Source organism: Canis lupus, chromosome 33, assembly GCF_003254725.2.
Source record: "Canis lupus dingo isolate Sandy chromosome 33, ASM325472v2, whole genome shotgun sequence".
In the NCBI taxonomy this organism is placed as follows: domain Eukaryota; kingdom Metazoa; phylum Chordata; class Mammalia; order Carnivora; family Canidae; genus Canis; species Canis lupus.
Genome location: NC_064275.1, coordinates 30,671,254 through 30,692,892, shown reverse-complemented (window position 1 = coordinate 30,692,892; position 21,639 = coordinate 30,671,254). Strand labels below are relative to the sequence as shown.

The following is a 21,639-nucleotide window of genomic DNA, read 5'->3' as shown; positions in this document are numbered from 1 at the left end:
TGGCTTGCGTGTCTGCCCTACGAGGCTGTTCGGGAAGGGGATGCGGCCCGAGGCTCGAGCGGGCCGAATACCTGCTGAATGCAAGTGGGGACCGAGATGTTTGCGGGGGGACGACCAGGACCGTGCTCGGACTCCGTCTAGTTTCCCCAGGGCCCCGAGGGCGTCCGGCCCGCTCAGGCGGGAGTGTGTGGGAGAGACTGAGGCTGAGTGTGACCCTGACACTCGGAACTGGTTACGCCCAGTTGTGAAGAAGGAGAAGGCGCCAGCCCAGGCCGCAGCCCGGCCCCCTGTGCCCCATCCCTCGGCGTCTGCGGGCTCCCGCGTCGGGCTGCTCTTTGTGCCTCGCAGAAGTGTGGCTTCTGTCTCAGGGTAACAAAGGGAACATTCTGGCTGTGAGAGAAGGGCTTTCAGGGTTTTCTTGGTGCAGCTCTGGAGAGAAGCCGCTTTTATTTCTGTCTGTTCCATGGGGACCAGGAGAGGCAGAGGCGCTCGATGACCTCCAGGCCCCGAGATTCAGGCTCGGCGGTGATGGCAAAGGCTCCTGGGCGGGAACTCGAGGTTTCCACGTGGGAGAGACTCACCGTGGGTGCAAAGGGAGAGGGACGACGAGGAGGAAAGCAGCTCCCCTTAGGAACCTGCCACCGGCCCTCTGCCACCGCCACCGCCACCGTTGCGGGGACTCCTCGCCGACTCTGCTCCTTGCAGCAGCCCACGAGGGTCACCTTGAGTCACTCTTCAACACCACCTAGGCCCTGCATTCTCTTCCGCCGGCCCCCCTGAGTTTCTGTCGCATCCCCTCTGCCCAGGGGTGATGCCTCAATGCCCGCCACCACCGAGATTGCCGTGGGAAGGCCCACGTGTCCCTACACTCATGCTCTGTGACAAGACGTCAGTGGGAGTTGGGACCTGGGGCTTCATTGAAGGAACTTCTCTACTGAGTCAGTGATCCCGAGACTCAAGAGACTCATCTAAAGAAAGACCCCGGGGCCTGAAGGAGATTCCCACCTCACAACTCTAGGTGATGAACACACACATTTTGCCTTTTTCTCTACAATGTAGCCTGAGATGATCTTCCTGTTGTCACGGTAACCACCCTGGGTTGAGAATTTCACGTCCTGGAGACTCACCCTAACGCTCAAGAGAACCCCACTGATGGCCTGAAGATTTAGGCACCAACCTCCTAACTCACCCCTTGCCCCTTTTTCTCCACTAACCAGGGTCCAGGGCCACGGAATTCTCAGAGGCTGGTGTCTCCATTTGAGGGGAAGTGACTGGATTTCCCAGGACCTTCCTGCTTCAGGAGGATCGTTTGAAAGATGTCATGGCCTGCTTAGGGAATAATTACAAGTTCTGGAGCAAGGGTGTGCTTGGGTAGGGCTGGCTTCAGCTGAGGTCCTGAGGTCCTAAGGGACTGGATTTGAAACTGAGGAGAAGGAAAAGTAAAAAAAAAAAAAAAAAAAAAAAAAAAAACCACCAAACAAACCACCAAACCAACCAAAAAACAACAAAAAAAACCCAAACAATGGTACAAAGGAAGCACTGTCCCCATGAGCAGATGGAGTGGCAGGGTCAGCCCGGCCCAGGTCGCTGTACCAGGCCTCCCACAGCATCCGTGGGAGCTGGGAGGAAGCGCATCTCTGGTCCAGGAGATAAACGGCTACGTTTGGACATCCTGTGGAACAGAGGGCTACACACAAGACTTTGGACTGGAAAATCAGATAAGTGGAGGGCACCTCCCGGGTCTACGTTAGGGAGCCTGCAGCGTAGCCTGCCCGGTAGAATAATTCAGGTGGCAGAGTGAACATTCCAATGTGACAGACTCAGCTCCACTGCTACCCATTCTGATGAACGAACCAGATAAGCAGGTCGCTGCCAAATCTGCAGACTTCAGCAGGACCTACGCACGTGTGGCCGTGAATATCAGGAGGCCGCCTCTGGGCCTGCAGCTGCTTCACACACGTGTGGTCTTCTGTGCGCCTAGACAGTGGCTTAACCTGCATGCTCTTTAAGGCCCCTCTTGCCCCAGAGACCTGGAGCTAAATGGTGTTGGGATGAATCACGCTGCAGATGGAAGAGGGAAGGGAGAAGGGAGAGTTTGTGTAACTGCACATGTCCGCTGTGTCCCTAAACCGTGCTCTGATCCCCCGGGACCCTTGGGCTTGGCAGTCTGTAGTCTCCTCTCAATGATGCGATATACACTAAGTTTGTGCTAGCTTGCCTTATTCCAATTTTGGTATCTTGACAGGCCATCATAGTTGATACTATAGTTTTTATGGCTGAATGATATTCCATATATATACATATATATATTTCATCTTCTTTATCCATTAACTAATGAATAATGGGCTGCTTCCATATCTTGGCTGATAATGCTGCTGTAAAATAGGGGTGTTTTTGTATTCTTCGGATAAATACCCAATAGTCTGATTGCTGGGTCATGGGTAATACTAGTTTTAACTTTTAGAGGAAATTCCATACTGTTTTCCTTTTTTTAAAAAAACTTTTTTTTTTTTTAAAGACCTTATTTATTTATGCATGAGAGAGAGAGAGAGAGAGGCAGAGACACAGGCAGAGGGAGAAGCAGGCTCCATGCCGGGAGCCCCATGTGGGACCCAATCCCGGAACTCTGGGATCACGCCCTGGGCCGAAGGCGGCCACCCGGGCTGCCCCATACTGTTTTCCATAGTGGCTGAACCAATTTGCGTTCCTCCCGACAATGCAGGAGTTTCCTTTTTCTCCACATCCTTGCTAACACCTGTTGCTTCTTGTGTTAAGAATCCTCTTCGCGTTAGGGCTTCTGGAAAGAGCGCAGGTCTGTGAATCAAGACAGGAGAGTTCTAAACCCAGCTTTGTCATGACCTTGCAGCTGACCTTGGCAAGGCACCTTTTCTGCCTATGTCAAGGTTTCATCCTCTTTCTTGCTACTTTAACATTCTATGACTGTGATTTGGTCATGGGAAGAAGGAAGGTTAGGGAAGTCAGAACGTGAGGCCAGGGGAGGGTCATATTAGCTTGAGAACTAGTAAAAATCCTTGGATCCTTACATAACTTGTTTACATCTTTAAATGTCTGAAGTCCACTGACTGTTTTCTACCCCCCAAACCATCAGCTCTCACCAGGGCCTGTGGGCTCCCTTGGAAGCACCAAGAATCACTGGGTCCCTGTTTCTTTTCTATATGCGGTCACCATGGGGGAGGAAAGCCAGAGAGAGAGACTAGTGGGTGAGGAGGGAAGGCATTTGGAAAGAACAAGGGGACGCTGCTTCTGTTTTGAAATCGTCCTGTAGACCCTTCAGCCCCAACACCAGGATAGGACTATAGTCATGGATAAATAGCATCTGCTCTTCTCTTCGGATGAAATTGTCTATCAGAAAAGGAAATGCAAAACACTGGTTCTGTTTTTCTGCACTATGTTATTCTGATGGGAGCAATACCAGTTGTGCAACCAAGAGTGTGGTTATTAAACCTATCTTAGAAGCACAAAGGAGCTCTGTAAGGAAGCCAAGAGGCACAAACTCCCCAAGGCAGGATTTGGAGATTTTGCAAATTCTGAACAGTTTTCCCGATGAACTGTAGTAACCCACCACAACACAGAAGAGATGGAGTCAAACTCTAAATGGATCCTGTCCTCACAGAGTTCTTTTTGACACCAGAAGAACTTCATTTCTGTGTCATCCTCATGGTCTTACCCCCATGAGCTTGTTCAACACTCAATCTAGTGGACAGTTGGTGAATGTAAAGGTCTGTCTCTCCAGCACAAAATCACGGATTGAGAATGGATGGGAACAGTCCATGATTCCATAGGTGAGTTTACTTGTTGGATCCAAATTATCTGGTTGGTTTTTCTCCCAAATTGCAGAACTGATTATTTGAGGGGAAGTGTTTATCGGAGACACATGACTTAGCATTGTCACTAAGAGCTCAGGCTCTTGGACTCCAGGAGGAAGGCAGTTTTTTAATGGTAAGCCTCTAGTGATCAGGTCAGAACTGGCCTGGGATATTAGTGAGAGCCCTGAGTCAATCTGGAGAAGGCAGAGAGAAGTGCCTGGGTGACTTTAGCCCGGCTTTTTATTGGGTGGGGGGTGGGGGATGGGGGGAAGGTCATTCTCTCATCTAGTACAAACCAAACCTGGAATCCAGGCACATACATACAATGGTTCCATGATTTTCCCTCACAAGAGGGCTGGACCTTCCCTGTCCACATGCTACTCAGGCAGCAAGAGTCCCTTTCCTGACTCTCCCTCTATCTTTGCCCCTCACCCCCTTCCCAAGGTGCTCATTTTATCCAATATCAGCTGGATATAAATGATGGAAGAGGGCAGTGAGCTTATCCCCACACTAGCCTTCACTCCTCCGGAGGACTTTGGACCTTGCTCAACCAAACTAGCTGAACTCCATGATAAAATCAGGAAGAAACCTGAGAAAAGAGGAGCAGAGGAAGACCAGGACTATGACTTGGGGACAGAAGTACCTCTTATTGAATCACCTCTACCAAGAATTAGAGCAGGAAGAAACTTACAAAACTTGGCTCTCCAAGGTCTAGAATGATCTTAATCTTCCATATCCACTTTTCTGAGGCCACCTCTAGTACTTTGTTTAGGGAGATTTGGGTGAAAGAAACTTTGATCCCCTTTATTGTCATAGATTTCAACCAGCCCTGAAAATAGGGTTGAATTAGAAAGCTTAGTCCTGGGCAGCCCGGGTGGCTCAGCGGTTTAGCGCCTGCCTTCGGCCCAGGGCCTGATCCTGGAGACCTGGGATCGAATCCCATGTCGGGCTCCCTGGATGGAGCCTGCTTCTCCCTCTGCCTGTGTCTCTGCCTCTCTTGCTCTGTGTCTCTCATGAATAAATAAATAAAATCTTAAGAAAAAAAAAAAAGAGAAAGCTTAGTCCTCAAATATGCCTCAAATATTCAATTTGGTTTTTATTTTTTTTTACTTTATACTGCTTATTAGATCCAGGACACGGTGATAATTGCATCTTTCATGTCTTCATGTCCTGACATCTTTAATTCTTAGCCATGCAATTCTGCAGATGCCACACATAATAAATGGAAAGTTAACTCCTTTTAATTTCTTGTTGCATTTTTTGCACACAAATAGAGCATATAGTCTTATAGTTTATATAAGGTGTAAAGATCAAAGAAAGTCTAATTCAGGTTGATAACCAACAACATTTGGCAGATGATGACCTTCCCCACGGTGCTATGCCTAGAGAAAGTACAAGCACCATGTTGTTGATATGCAATAGATATTTCACTCATGATATTGTGTCTTAGAAGTAGCATCTACTTCAAGTTGCTCATGTGGAGCTGTAAGATGCTGCTAATATATATATTATAATATATAATAAATATATATATATATCTTTAAGTAGGCTCCAAGCTCAGCATAGAGTCCAACAGGGAGCTTGAACTCATGACCCTGAGGTCAAGACCTGAGTTAAGATCAAGAGTCAGATGCTTAACCAACTGAGCCCCCCAGGCGCTCCAAGATGTTGTTAATATTCATTTTAAAAATATCAAAAAATAGTTCTCTTGTTCATTGCCCCACTCACCCTAAGTTAAAGTACTTTAAAGCATTTTTGTAACTGTTTTTTGTGTGTGTGATCATAGAAGTAATTCATAGTCAGTGCAAAAAATGTGGAAAACGCTGGAGAGCCCAAAGAGAAACATCTATAGGAGCCAGTGATCCCAGCAGTCGGACAGAACCTGGGTAACACTCAGTATTTCTGACGTACAGAGATAGAGTCACAGAGGGAGAGAGGCAGACGTCTCTTGAAACAAAGCTGAGATCTTACGGACGGGTAGGGAGACAAAAAGCTGAGAGAGATAGTGCGGTGGCACCAGGATTCAGGCAAGACCTTTTGAGAGAAAGGTGGAGTATTTGAGCTAAACCTCAGGCCCTCCCAGGACAAAATCCCAGGAATCTGGCCTTTCCGGCTACCTCTGGGTGCAGCCTGGCTCTAACTGCACGACGCTGTTGCAGGCCAGCAGCACAGCAGCGCCCACCCGTCCGTGGCTCACAGCTCCCCAGGCCCCTAGGGTTTACTCTGCTGTGTAGCACCCCACACGGACCTTGAGGAAAGCTGTGAAGAAAATGCTTTTAGCTTCTCCTCTCTCTTCTTTCCCCCTTTAGCCAGGATTCTTGACTCCCAGGAACCAGGCTTCTCCTTAATTGACTAATTATTTATGATATTTGCCCTACTGTCCCTACGATGGCTGTATATCTTGCTCCCCTTGGATGCGTTGTGAGAGAAGGAAATATGCTTTTTCCTTGGTTCCATTTTTATGCTCCTTTATGCTGAATGGGTGGAAATGGTTCCTCACGGATTTCCCACGCTCTACGGTGTAGGAAAGTTTTCATTTGGTGGGGTCTTTTTTTTTTTGTTTTTGTTTTTTGTTTTTGTTTTTTTTTGGTGGTGGGGTCTTCTAGGGACTCCACACAGGTTCCTTAGACTTTGGGCCAGATCCACTCAATATTCATCGCACTTACGAAGCATGTCCTGGGCAGCCCGGGTGGGTATCCACCCAGCAGGGGTTGGCACGCAGCAGGCCCATCGTCCTGGAGCTCTCATGCTGCTGAGACCAAGCGGCCAAGTGCCTCTTGCTGCCACGCGAGGTCATCCGTTTATTCACACAATAATGGTGGGTGTGCGCGTGGGTAGGCCGAACCACATTTCCCTTTCCCGGTTTGTTGCTGGCCAGGGTAGGGCACACATAAGAGGCTTCTCCTGCGAGATCTGAAGGCTGGAGGTGAACCAGCAGCCATTCGGTAGCCACATACCTCGTCGTTTACCTAGCAGCTGGCCTCGTTGGCATGAAGCTGAGACCAGGCACGCAGTGCCCACCCTCCCGGACGCCCCCTCAGCTTCTCTGCTTTCTGGGCCACCTGTGGACAGTTCCCTCCAGTGACAGGCACGTTTATTTGACTCATCAGTCCTATCAGCTCCTTTGCACTCTGCTCCTCCCTCCCAAGATCCCATTCCGACCTATCTGGCATTGCTTACCTTCTGCTCTGCTGCACCCTGCATTTCACTTTAACTAGCTAAGGAAACCATGAGACATCACTTATTGTGAACTTTCCCCTCCCTCCCTCCCTTCCTTCCTTCCTCCCTTTCTTCCTCCATCCATCCAACAAATATTTTAATGAGATTATCTTAAATGGCAGGTGCTCTGCTAGGTTCTGGCGGTACAGTGAAGAGCAGAACAAATGGGGTCTTTCCTTGCATGAAGCTTTACAGCCCAACAGGGGAGGACAGACCAAAAAAATCAAATACGCAAATGAAACAACAACAACAACAAAAAGAGTGTGTAAATAGAGAGAAATGGGCCGGGGTGGACAGGAGGGTAGGACCTGCTCTAGATAAGATAGAGGGAGAAGGTCGTTGTATCCAAATGCATTTTTAAATATTAGAAAGTTGGGATCCCTGGGTGGTGCAGCGGTTTAGCGCCTGCCTTTGGCCCAGCGCGTGATCCGGGAGACCCAGGATCGAATCCCACGTCGGGCTCCCGGTGCATGGAGCCTGCTTCTACCTCTGCCTGTGTCTCTGCCTCTCTCTCTCTCTCTCTCTCTCTATCATAAATAAATAAATAAATAAATAAATAAAAAATTTAAATATTAGAAAGTCGAAAGGATATGGACCGATTAAGAAAGCAGTTTTTGTTAGAAGTTTCGTGTATTTGAAAGATACTTCATAGAGGTTAAATTTCTTAAGAGGAAATATGAGTAGGGATGGAAAGCTAGCGGTCCGAGAGACCCGTGTTCAAGGGGAAAGAGACGATCAGAAAAGATTCCGTGGGAGAATGGGAGCCGTTGAGTTTCATCTTTTTCTTTCCTTTTGTTCTGTTGGTGAAAGGGGGAAGTTTATGGGAGGCAAGTCTTTCATTCTAACAGACACTACTGCAAATGATTTATCGAGAGTGAGCCCGGGCTGTGCCATGGAACCCCTTATACAGGATAGGAGTCGGGTGAAGGGTTGGGCTAAAGGTGGACGCTGAGGACACGCAGGGTATGCTTGGGACAGGCGACTGGCATGTGTGTACGTGCGCACCCTTTTCCCTACACAGAGAACCCACTCGACCAGCCTGTGCTGGGGAGCTGAGCGGGGTGATGGCTCTGCATTTTCTCTAATGTTGCCCTGGAACCCCAGATGAATTGCTCAGACAGGCTATGAGCACCAGGTACTACCTAAGTTGGAACTGCTCCCTGACTCCCCAGGGTCAGTGCCCTGGTCAAGGGTTCCTGCTGACTCTGGAACAATTCTCTGTCACCAGAGTGTAAGTACTAGGACTTTACTCCTTTTGTGCCCCCTCACAGCGCCCAGCAGGGACCTGATCCTTCTCCTTCTCGAGGCCTTTATGCAAAAGCTCTCCACCTGTGCAGAGTCAGCTTTTAAAGCTTTTAAAAGGGACTGATGTGTGGACTCCGATGCAAAGGTCCCAGCAGGGACCTGATGGGGTCTTCTAATGTTTCTCAGGGTGGTTCCAGGCCTGGTTACTGGCTTTGGATCCAGAGGAGCTGTGCTCCTTCTGTTGGGGATGCTACAGAAGAGATGAGGAGCCCCAGCTAAACCCTAGGAGACGAGCCAACGTGGGGAGGAGCAGATTAAAGCCTCTTTCTTGTCAAACAAGGACGCTGCTGTCAAAACAAGGATGAACACTGTGTTTTAGAAATTCCAAGTTCTTCTTACTGGTTTGCTCTCAGGGCAACTTCAGTAAATAAAATCCCATTGTTATTCAGCGGCTTCTCCAGGTTTCTTTTAAATTGCTTTAGTTAGGTGCCGGCCTGTTGATGGGTTATAAAAAAAATGCAGGACGAGAACTCCAAGGTAAAATTTTTATTTGAAAGTTAGTAACAGGGATCCCTGGGTGGCGCAGCGGTTTGGCGCCTGCCTTTGGCCCAGGGCGCGATCCTGGAGACCCAGGATCGAATCCCACGTCGGGCTCCCGGTGCATGGAGCCTGCTTCTCCCTCTGCCTGTGTCTCTGCCTCTCTCTCTCTCTCTCTCTGTGACTATCATAAATAAATAAAATTTAAAAAAAAAAAAAAAAAAAAAAAAAAAAAAAGAAAGTTAGTAACGTACCCTGGAACCTGACATTCTCTTCCTGGTCAGAATGTCCAGAGGTTCTGAGCTCATCTACCCTGCAGGAGACTAAGCACCAAACATTTTCCAGATTCACAAAACCCAGAGGTTTTTACAAACGTGGACCCATGCAAAAGCTCAGCCATCTCTGGTAAAAAAACAATAGTGTTCCTCAGGTTTAGAGTCTGGCTCTAATTAATAAAGACATAAATAGGGGATCCCTGGGTGGCGCAGCGGTTTGGCGCCTGCCTTTGGCCCAGGGCGCGATCCTGGAGACCCGGGATCGAATCCCACATCGGGCTCCCGGTGCATGGAGCCTGCTTCTCCTTCTGCCTGTGTCTCTGCCTCTCTCTCTCTCTCTCTCTCTGTGTGTGACTATCATAAATAAATAAAAATTAAAAAAAATAAAGACATAAATATCATGGCCTCCAGTGTGACCATGTCACAATTCACTCACCTCGACTACTCACGACCTTCGTCTGACATAAAGCAAATTACCTGTCATGGAACAGGTGAGCAGAATAAATCATAAAAATTCACGCAAAGGAGGGGGGGGGGAATGAAAGGCTTAACCCAAGGTCACCGCATCTAAAGTACCGAACAGAAAAAAATGTCAGAATCTTTGTGCCCATGAGGCACTCCCGGGTGGAAAAGGCAGGAGGCATCGAGGCATCGTCAGGGAAGTCTGGCCCCAGGGGCCTGTGACTGGCCTTACCGCGGTCCCCACGGTCCCCACGGGGAGAGGACAGCCTGAGCGCCTGCCCGCAGCACTGGGAGTGCCGGCGCCCGGGCTTCCATCGCGGTCTCAGGGGCCGCGGCCTGGAATAGCCTGGATTCACTGTCCCACTGTAGCCGGAGCTCAGAGAAGTTTAGCTCAAAACTCAGTATTTATTGCACAAAGCACTTTGTTATCGAAAGCTTTTGCCTAGAGCCTTGGACAGGATTACAAAGGAATGCTTTCTTCTCCCAGCTCATTTCTTAGGAAATTACCTCCAGACCTGCCAGAGTCACAAAGAACTGCAGGGGTTCACTGGGGTCTTCATACATGGAACACTTGGACGTCGCTCATGATTTTTTGGCACTCCTATTTCCTGAGTAGGAAACAGAAGATCTGGGAGAGAGGAACCGCCTGCCTCTGGTGTCTTGGCAGCCCTGATACAAGGCCTCGGAGGAGGAGCAGCTGCAGGAACCAGGCTGGGACTGTGAGCAGGTCGTAGCTCAGTGCTCACATCTCCTTACTTCACAGTGGGTGGCCTCTCTGTCCTCGAGGGCAGGGCCGCATTCTCTCTGCCTAGGGGCTTTGCCTTCACCTTTGTTTCACCACATTTCCTTCTTTTCTGCCTTCCTTCCATTTATCCATCATCCATTGTCGTAAATCCGTTCACTATCTGTCCCTCCGTCCATCCGTCCACCCATGCATCCATCCAGCCTTCTACCCATTCATCCAAAACTGACGACATATGTGCCAGGCTTTGTGTTAGAAGCTGACTCTAAAGATGAGCAAGGGGGATCCCTGGGTGGCGCAGCAGTTTGGCGCCTGCCTTTGGCCCAGGGCGCGATCCTGAAGACCCAGGATCGAGTCCCACATCGGGCTCCCGGTGCATGGAGCCTGCTTCTCCCTCTGCCTCTCTCTCTCTCTCTCTTTGACTATCATAAATAAATAAATTAAAAAAATAAAGATGAGCAAGAACAGTCCCTGTCCCCAACCTCGTGGGACGTATGCATGCATCTGCGTACATAAATAGCTCTAACACGGGCAAAGGTTGGGTGTGCATAAAACCAAGGGACTGTTCAGAGGAGAAGCATCACATCCACCTGTCACCTCCTGTGATGGGCTTTCTTCTAAAACGGCCCCTGCGACCCTACCTCCTGCTAGTCACTTCTTTGTGTGATCCCCTCCCGAGTGTGGGTGGGACCTGTGACTTGCTTCTAATCGATAAAATATTGCAAAGCAGGTAGGATGCGGGTGAAGGCGTGTATGCGGTGGACATTCCCACGGTACCGAAAGCTGTAGCACCCATCCTGCTAGAGTCTCCATGTCCCTTGCTGGCTTTGGGGAGGCGAGTGGCCGTGCTGGGCAACCACACATGGCAAGGCAGTGGGGGGAGCTCTGGAGGCTGAGGGTAGACTCCAGCCAACAGCCAGCAGGAAACCGGAGCCCTCAGTCACACAGGAACTGCTAACAATCCGAGGCAGCTTGGAAGCAGCCCCTTCCCCGGAAAGCCACTTCGACTGTAGCCGTGTGAGCCCCAAAGGAGAAGATCCAGTCAAGCTGTGCCTGGATGCCTGACCCAGAGGAACTGTGGGATAAAGACGTGTGCTGTTTTTAAACCGGACTTTGTGGTACTTTGGTATGCACCAAATGAGGACTATTACACCTCCTGCGATGTAAAGTCCTGGGGACGCCTGGGGGGCTCAGCGGTTGAGCGTCTGCCTTCGGCTCTGGGCATGACCTCGGGGTCCCGGGATCGAGTCCCACATCAGCCTCCGCATAGGGAGCCTGCTTCTCCCTCTGCCTGTGTCTCTGCCTCTCTCTGTCTCTCATGAATAAATAAATAAATAATCTTAAAAAAGAAAGAAAGAATGTGAAGTTCGGGAAGGGGTGGTATGCCTCCAATCCCGATGCTCATTCATTCATTCACTCATGCATTCAACAAATATTTATTGAGTACTTACCAGTCCATGACACTGTTCTAGATACATTAATACAAAAAGAGAAAATCCCTGCTCTCATGAAGCTTATATCTAGCAATAATGAGTGCGGTGGCACCAGGATTCAGGCAAGACCTTTTGAGAGAAAGGTGGAGTATTGAGCTAAACCTCAGGCCCTCCCAGGACAAAATCCCAGGAATCTGGCCTTTCCGGCTACCTCTGGGTGCAGCCTGGCTCTAACTGCACGACGCTGTTGCAGGCCAGCAGCACAGCAGCGCCCACCCGTCCGTGGCTCACAGCTCCCCAGGCCCCTAGGGTTTACTCTGCTGTGTAGCACCCCACACGGACCTTGAGGAAAGCTGTGAAGAAAATGCTTTTAGCTTCTCCTCTCTCTTCTTTCCCCCTTTAGCCAGGATTCTTGACTCCCAGGAACCAGGCTTCTCCTTAATTGACTAATTATTTATGATATTTGCCCTACTGTCCCTACGATGGCTGTATATCTTGCTCCCCTTGGATGCGTTGTGAGAGAAGGAAATATGCTTTTTCCTTGGTTCCATTTTTATGCTCCTTTATGCTGAATGGGTGGAAATGGTTCCTCACGGATTTCCCACGCTCTACGGTGTAGGAAAGTTTTCATTTGGTGGGGTCTTTTTTTTTTTGTTTTTTGTTTTTTGTTTTTGTTTTTTTTTTGGTGGTGGGGTCTTCTAGGGACTCCACACAGGTTCCTTAGACTTTGGGCCAGATCCACTCAATATTCATCGCACTTACGAAGCATGTCCTGGGCAGCCCGGGTGGGTATCCACCCAGCAGGGGTTGGCACGCAGCAGGCCCATCGTCCTGGAGCTCTCATGCTGCTGAGACCAAGCGGCCAAGTGCCTCTTGCTGCCACGCGAGGTCATCCGTTTATTCACACAATAATGGTGGGTGTGCGCGTGGGTAGGCCGAACCACATTTCCCTTTCCCGGTTTGTTGCTGGCCAGGGTAGGGCACACATAAGAGGCTTCTCCTGCGAGATCTGAAGGCTGGAGGTGAACCAGCAGCCATTCGGTAGCCACATACCTCGTCGTTTACCTAGCAGCTGGCCTCGTTGGCATGAAGCTGAGACCAGGCACGCAGTGCCCACCCTCCCGGACGCCCCCTCAGCTTCTCTGCTTTCTGGGCCACCTGTGGACAGTTCCCTCCAGTGACAGGCACGTTTATTTGACTCATCAGTCCTATCAGCTCCTTTGCACTCTGCTCCTCCCTCCCAAGATCCCATTCCGACCTATCTGGCATTGCTTACCTTCTGCTCTGCTGCACCCTGCATTTCACTTTAACTAGCTAAGGAAACCATGAGACATCACTTATTGTGAACTTTCCCCTCCCTCCCTCCCTTCCTTCCTTCCTCCCTTTCTTCCTCCATCCATCCAACAAATATTTTAATGAGATTATCTTAAATGGCAGGTGCTCTGCTAGGTTCTGGCGGTACAGTGAAGAGCAGAACAAATGGGGTCTTTCCTTGCATGAAGCTTTACAGCCCAACAGGGGAGGACAGACCAAAAAAATCAAATACGCAAATGAAACAACAACAACAACAAAAAGAGTGTGTAAATAGAGAGAAATGGGCCGGGGTGGACAGGAGGGTAGGACCTGCTCTAGATAAGATAGAGGGAGAAGGTCGTTGTATCCAAATGCATTTTTAAATATTAGAAAGTTGGGATCCCTGGGTGGTGCAGCGGTTTAGCGCCTGCCTTTGGCCCAGCGCGTGATCCGGGAGACCCAGGATCGAATCCCACGTCGGGCTCCCGGTGCATGGAGCCTGCTTCTACCTCTGCCTGTGTCTCTGCCTCTCTCTCTCTCTCTCTCTCTCTATCATAAATAAATAAATAAATAAATAAATAAAAAATTTAAATATTAGAAAGTCGAAAGGATATGGACCGATTAAGAAAGCAGTTTTTGTTAGAAGTTTCGTGTATTTGAAAGATACTTCATAGAGGTTAAATTTCTTAAGAGGAAATATGAGTAGGGATGGAAAGCTAGCGGTCCGAGAGACCCGTGTTCAAGGGGAAAGAGACGATCAGAAAAGATTCCGTGGGAGAATGGGAGCCGTTGAGTTTCATCTTTTTCTTTCCTTTTGTTCTGTTGGTGAAAGGGGGAAGTTTATGGGAGGCAAGTCTTTCATTCTAACAGACACTACTGCAAATGATTTATCGAGAGTGAGCCCGGGCTGTGCCATGGAACCCCTTATACAGGATAGGAGTCGGGTGAAGGGTTGGGCTAAAGGTGGACGCTGAGGACACGCAGGGTATGCTTGGGACAGGCGACTGGCATGTGTGTACGTGCGCACCCTTTTCCCTACACAGAGAACCCACTCGACCAGCCTGTGCTGGGGAGCTGAGCGGGGTGATGGCTCTGCATTTTCTCTAATGTTGCCCTGGAACCCCAGATGAATTGCTCAGACAGGCTATGAGCACCAGGTACTACCTAAGTTGGAACTGCTCCCTGACTCCCCAGGGTCAGTGCCCTGGTCAAGGGTTCCTGCTGACTCTGGAACAATTCTCTGTCACCAGAGTGTAAGTACTAGGACTTTACTCCTTTTGTGCCCCCTCACAGCGCCCAGCAGGGACCTGATCCTTCTCCTTCTCGAGGCCTTTATGCAAAAGCTCTCCACCTGTGCAGAGTCAGCTTTTAAAGCTTTTAAAAGGGACTGATGTGTGGACTCCGATGCAAAGGTCCCAGCAGGGACCTGATGGGGTCTTCTAATGTTTCTCAGGGTGGTTCCAGGCCTGGTTACTGGCTTTGGATCCAGAGGAGCTGTGCTCCTTCTGTTGGGGATGCTACAGAAGAGATGAGGAGCCCCAGCTAAACCCTAGGAGACGAGCCAACGTGGGGAGGAGCAGATTAAAGCCTCTTTCTTGTCAAACAAGGACGCTGCTGTCAAAACAAGGATGAACACTGTGTTTTAGAAATTCCAAGTTCTTCTTACTGGTTTGCTCTCAGGGCAACTTCAGTAAATAAAATCCCATTGTTATTCAGCGGCTTCTCCAGGTTTCTTTTAAATTGCTTTAGTTAGGTGCCGGCCTGTTGATGGGTTATAAAAAAAATGCAGGACGAGAACTCCAAGGTAAAATTTTTATTTGAAAGTTAGTAACAGGGATCCCTGGGTGGCGCAGCGGTTTGGCGCCTGCCTTTGGCCCAGGGCGCGATCCTGGAGACCCAGGATCGAATCCCACGTCGGGCTCCCGGTGCATGGAGCCTGCTTCTCCCTCTGCCTGTGTCTCTGCCTCTCTCTCTCTCTCTCTCTGTGACTATCATAAATAAATAAAATTTAAAAAAAAAAAAAAAAAAAAAAAAAAAAAAGAAAGTTAGTAACGTACCCTGGAACCTGACATTCTCTTCCTGGTCAGAATGTCCAGAGGTTCTGAGCTCATCTACCCTGCAGGAGACTAAGCACCAAACATTTTCCAGATTCACAAAACCCAGAGGTTTTTACAAACGTGGACCCATGCAAAAGCTCAGCCATCTCTGGTAAAAAAACAATAGTGTTCCTCAGGTTTAGAGTCTGGCTCTAATTAATAAAGACATAAATAGGGGATCCCTGGGTGGCGCAGCGGTTTGGCGCCTGCCTTTGGCCCAGGGCGCGATCCTGGAGACCCGGGATCGAATCCCACATCGGGCTCCCGGTGCATGGAGCCTGCTTCTCCTTCTGCCTGTGTCTCTGCCTCTCTCTCTCTCTCTCTCTCTGTGTGTGACTATCATAAATAAATAAAAATTAAAAAAATAAAGACATAAATATCATGGCCTCCAGTGTGACCATGTCACAATTCACTCACCTCGACTACTCACGACCTTCGTCTGACATAAAGCAAATTACCTGTCATGGAACAGGTGAGCAGAATAAATCATAAAAATTCACGCAAAGGAGGGGGGGGGAATGAAAGGCTTAACCCAAGGTCACCGCATCTAAAGTACCGAACAGAAAAAAATGTCAGAATCTTTGTGCCCATGAGGCACTCCCGGGTGGAAAAGGCAGGAGGCATCGAGGCATCGTCAGGGAAGTCTGGCCCCAGGGGCCTGTGACTGGCCTTACCGCGGTCCCCACGGTCCCCACGGGGAGAGGACAGCCTGAGCGCCTGCCCGCAGCACTGGGAGTGCCGGCGCCCGGGCTTCCATCGCGGTCTCAGGGGCCGCGGCCTGGAATAGCCTGGATTCACTGTCCCACTGTAGCCGGAGCTCAGAGAAGTTTAGCTCAAAACTCAGTATTTATTGCACAAAGCACTTTGTTATCGAAAGCTTTTGCCTAGAGCCTTGGACAGGATTACAAAGGAATGCTTTCTTCTCCCAGCTCATTTCTTAGGAAATTACCTCCAGACCTGCCAGAGTCACAAAGAACTGCAGGGGTTCACTGGGGTCTTCATACATGGAACACTTGGACGTCGCTCATGATTTTTTGGCACTCCTATTTCCTGAGTAGGAAACAGAAGATCTGGGAGAGAGGAACCGCCTGCCTCTGGTGTCTTGGCAGCCCTGATACAAGGCCTCGGAGGAGGAGCAGCTGCAGGAACCAGGCTGGGACTGTGAGCAGGTCGTAGCTCAGTGCTCACATCTCCTTACTTCACAGTGGGTGGCCTCTCTGTCCTCGAGGGCAGGGCCGCATTCTCTCTGCCTAGGGGCTTTGCCTTCACCTTTGTTTCACCACATTTCCTTCTTTTCTGCCTTCCTTCCATTTATCCATCATCCATTGTCGTAAATCCGTTCACTATCTGTCCCTCCGTCCATCCGTCCACCCATGCATCCATCCAGCCTTCTACCCATTCATCCAAAACTGACGACATATGTGCCAGGCTTTGTGTTAGAAGCTGACTCTAAAGATGAGCAAGGGGGATCCCTGGGTGGCGCAGCAGTTTGGCGCCTGCCTTTGGCCCAGGGCGCGATCCTGAAGACCCAGGATCGAGTCCCACATCGGGCTCCCGGTGCATGGAGCCTGCTTCTCCCTCTGCCTCTCTCTCTCTCTCTCTTTGACTATCATAAATAAATAAATTAAAAAAAATAAAGATGAGCAAGAACAGTCCCTGTCCCCAACCTCGTGGGACGTATGCATGCATCTGCGTACATAAATAGCTCTAACACGGGCAAAGGTTGGGTGTGCATAAAACCAAGGGACTGTTCAGAGGAGAAGCATCACATCCACCTGTCACCTCCTGTGATGGGCTTTCTTCTAAAACGGCCCCTGCGACCCTACCTCCTGCTAGTCACTTCTTTGTGTGATCCCCTCCCGAGTGTGGGTGGGACCTGTGACTTGCTTCTAATCGATAAAATATTGCAAAGCAGGTAGGATGCGGGTGAAGGCGTGTATGCGGTGACATTCCCACGGTACCGAAAGCTGTAGCACCCATCCTGCTAGAGTCTCCATGTCCCTTGCTGGCTTTGGGGAGGCGAGTGGCCGTGCTGGGCAACCACACATGGCAAGGCAGTGGGGGGAGCTCTGGAGGCTGAGGGTAGACTCCAGCCAACAGCCAGCAGGAAACCGGAGCCCTCAGTCACACAGGAACTGCTAACAATCCGAGGCAGCTTGGAAGCAGCCCCTTCCCCGGAAAGCCACTTCGACTGTAGCCGTGTGAGCCCCAAAGGAGAAGATCCAGTCAAGCTGTGCCTGGATGCCTGACCCAGAGGAACTGTGGGATAAAGACGTGTGCTGTTTTTAAACCGGACTTTGTGGTACTTTGGTATGCACCAAATGAGGACTATTACACCTCCTGCGATGTAAAGTCCTGGGGACGCCTGGGGGGCTCAGCGGTTGAGCGTCTGCCTTCGGCTCTGGGCATGACCTCGGGGTCCCGGGATCGAGTCCCACATCAGCCTCCGCATAGGGAGCCTGCTTCTCCCTCTGCCTGTGTCTCTGCCTCTCTCTGTCTCTCATGAATAAATAAATAAATAATCTTAAAAAAGAAAGAAAGAAATGTGAAGTTCGGGAAGGGGTGGTATGCCTCCAATCCCGATGCTCATTCATTCATTCACTCATGCATTCAACAAATATTTATTGAGTACTTACCAGTCCATGACACTGTTCTAGATACATTAATACAAAAAGAGAAAATCCCTGCTCTCATGAAGCTTATATCTCTAGTCAAGGACTACAAACCTGAAATGAGTAAGTTAATTATATAGTATGTTCTTAAATAATGAGTACGATAGAAAAAGAGAGAAGGGAGGTCGGAATACTGGGAAGTTGAATTGAAATTTTTCAGGGTAGGCCTCACTGATCAAGAAACACTGAGTAAAAGTTGAAAGAAGTGAGGAAATACTGCACGAGAAACTCTGGGCATCCTCCAGGTAGACGACAGCAAGTGTGGCCTCATGATGGGACCCTGCTCTGGGGGACGATGGGGAGTCATAGCTGCTCCTTTCAACCTCATTCCCTCTCCACTGTTTGAGTCCATCCACATCCTCACCCCCTGACCCACTACCATTCCCTAAACCACCTGCCAAGAATCCTCACGTCTCATCCTGTTCACAAAATGCTTCTTCCCGGTAAACCTCCACCATCCCCCTCCCCCAGGCCGCCCCGCATTCCCCCATCCTGCAGAATGGCAGCCTCTCCTCTGAGTTTCCTCCAGCTTTACGAGTTTAGAGCAAACTTTCCGCTTTCCCCAGGTAGTCCAACCGGTTACCTCTGCCTCTTGGGGACTGTGGGCTTGCAGAATGCAGGGACCTTCGCCTGGTATCACTGGATTTCCACACTGGCAGGTTATAGATGGTATTTGTTGGAAAAAAAATGTAGTTAGGGCAGCCCGGGTGGCTCAGTGCTTGAGCATCTCCCTTCAGCCCAGGGCTTGATCCTGGAGACCCAGGATCGAGTCCCGCGTCGGGCTCCCTGCATGGGGCCTGCTTCTCCCTCTGCCTGTGTCTCTGCCTCTCTCTCTGTCTCTGTGTCTCTCATGAATAAATAAATAAAATCTTTAAAAAAATGTAGTTAGGTGTCACTCCGCTGTGGGTTTTTCTCTTTCTCTCATTCCATCTACCCCTTTCTTGACTCCCTTACTATCTGCTTTTCTCTGCACATCTCTCTCTGCATCTCTAGGTGCTTTTATCTGTTTCTTAGTCTGTTTCTGATTCTCATACACACATGGACATGCACACGATCATATATAGCAGTTTCTTTTGAGCATCCTGTCCTCTGTGACAAGGGGGGACAGGGGTAAGGAAATGAGGGTGTGGTGGGGTAGGCTTGGGGTAGGGGAGGAACATCTACTTCAAGGGAAAAATTTAAAGTATAAAGCTGGCTCTTCTTTTTTTTTCTTTTTTAAAGATTTTATTTATTTGAGAGAGGAAGAGAGCGAGTGAGAGAGAGAGAAAAGGAGCGGGGCGGGGGCGGGGGAGCAGAGGGAGAGGGAGATGCAGATTCCCTGCAGGCTGACTGACTGGGGGACAGGATCCCAGGACCCCAGGATCGTGACCCAAGCCGAAGGCAGACACTTAACTGACTGAGCCCCCCAGGTGCCCCTACAGCTGGCTCTTCTTAAATATTAGATTAAAATAATCACATTATCACCACACATCCACCAATGGAGAAAGCTCCTCCCTCTTACTATCGTGTAGCCCAGGGCTTCTCAACAGGGGCGTTATTGATATTTCGGATCAGATAATTCCGCTGTGGGAGGAGGTCCTGTGTACTGTAGGGTGTTTAGCAGCATCTCTGGCCTCTAAGCACCGCTCGCAGCCCCCCGGTCGTGACAATAAAAAAATCTGTGGACATTGCCAAATGTCCCTTGGGGGCAAGATCTCCACTGCCTTCGCCGGGAGCTGCTCCACAGCCCTCTTCTCGCAGGATCCGCAGAGGCTTTTCAGGCAGCCTCCTAAGTGTATAACTTCTATAGGGCGCAACAAAGGCCACAGTGCCTCGGCTCGGGATGACGTCAGCCTGTTCTCATCCTTCCCCGAGTTTTGGGTCCGGCCCTATGGGATCTAACGTGGGCCCTGCGGTAGCTTGCGGGGCACCTGTGTGCCACCTCTTCCAGGAAGTCCTATCTCTGAGTTAGGACACCCAGCTTGGATTTCGGACCTTCTTTGCCGGCTCTGCTGGGCCTTCGTGTGCAGTGTATAAACTACACAACTGTACACTGTGGGCGTGGACACAACGGCCCTCTCTGCTGCTAAACAGTGGGGTGGCTGCCAAAGAGTCGTTCTTCTAAAATCACGGCAGGCCTACTCTTCTCTAACACGCCCATGGCTGAGGTGATGGCGCCGGGGGGGGCGGGGGTGGACAGGGACACTACCGGCTTCTCGAAGCCTCCGACTGTCCCTCCTGCACGCAGCTCCTCCAGCAGCCGACGCTGTGCTGCCAGATCGAGCCGGAGCCCGGGACAGCCCGGCGGCAGAGACACCGAGGACCAGGTTGCCCAACAGTTTGTGGCGCTTGGGTCACAGGAGTCCGGGGACTCACAGAGGGAAATTTGACCACACATCTGGCTCAGAGGAATCCATCCCTGGAGGGTTCACGTAGCCCGATCCTGGTCCTGCTGAGCTGCCGCCCAGCTGCGCGCTATGAGTGCTGGCATCTCACCCAAACCTAAAGTGCTTAGAGACCTTAGCGTAGTTAGAGGACGCTTGTATCGTTTGGGGTTTGGTTTGTTGCTCAGAGAGCATTTGTTTCCTTTTGAGCCAGCTCCTTCCATAGCACAGGCCAGACGCTCCCCACAGACGTGCTCCCCCTTCCAGACTCGGCCTGGGACCTGAGTCTTCTGTCCCCCAGGAGACAGAGGCCGATGACCCGGGGGCGTTACCAGTTCCCTTACCCTGGCGAACACCAGGGGACCGGCTGCCCCTCTTGAGGACCGAGCCCCAAATATGCTGATTGAAAAGTCTTGCTGTTTAGTCACTTATTGCGACTCAACATAAAGCCCCAAGGCGGCAGAAGCCTTGCTGGCGGACCTCGGCGTGGAACTCAGGCGCCCGCGTGCTTCCAGGCTCGCTCAGGCGCAGGCCAATGACCGGAGGAAACACTTGGCCTCCGATTCCAACCAACTGTCCTGAGCGACGACAATAAACCAGGCAGAAAGACCGCATGTACTTGTGGGGAGCTCCAAAAAGAGTCTGGGAAACACTTTCAATTGAGGATCCCCGAGAGGAAAGAGCAAGCAGCCGAGAGTCCCACGGGCAGAAGGCGAACGTACTTAAACCAGTCATCGGGGCGACACAAGTTAACGGGACGAAGAGGCCACCCCGTGCACCTGCTAGCTTGGCGGATGTCACAGAGCTGAGTGTCGGCCACGCATGGTGGGGCTGTGGGTGCCGGGCGCCGGGTGCCGGCAGGCAGCCGTTCTAGGGAGGAGCCGGGTCGAGTGCCCACCCCACGGGGCTGCTGTGGGGACGACATGGAATGACATGTGCACGACACTTAGCAGCTGGCAGCGCGTAGCAGGCGATTAAGGGAGGTGAACCCGTCAACACTGGGGCGTGGGGCTGCGTTCGGGTGGGAGAGGATTATTACATCTTGCTCAGAAACGGCTGGTCCAGGTTGTTCCCTTTGAGGGTATAAGGAAACCCCAGGGGAGGCTCCCCCACCGCAAAGGGGGGGCCTCTGCGTTCTCCCCAGCGAATGCCCCTACTCAGGGGCACCTGAACGCCGGCCCTGAGGGCTCCCTCCTTCCCGGTGGCAGGGCCTGGTCAGGTTGAGGCCAAGCTGGGGCGGGGAAGAGCAGAGACCCACGGGGAGTCCCCACACGGGGAGCCCTGGTCCTCAGCCAGGGACCCTGATCCTGGCAGGCGGGCGCCCCGTCCCTCCTGCTGGCGGGGCACAGAAAGTCCTTGCCAGCGACCACCTCCTGCTGGACAGGCACAGGCCAGGGGCACGTGGGGGCCTCGGCGGTGAGGCTGCTCCTGGGCCCTGCAGTGGAGCCCGCGGATGGGGCCTGCCTCCCCTCCCT

General features: G+C 50.8%; 1 long non-coding RNA gene across 1 annotated transcript; it reads left to right on the top strand.

Moving 5' to 3' along the window:
* The first annotated feature begins 1,565 nt into the window (after nucleotides 1–1,565).
* LOC125754265 (uncharacterized) lies at nucleotides 1,566–10,728 on the top strand. The gene is made up of 2 exons (XR_007408019.1): nucleotides 1,566–3,803; nucleotides 10,053–10,728. It is a non-coding gene; the product is annotated as an uncharacterized LOC125754265 (long non-coding RNA).
* The last annotated feature ends 10,911 nt before the right edge of the window (nucleotides 10,729–21,639 follow it).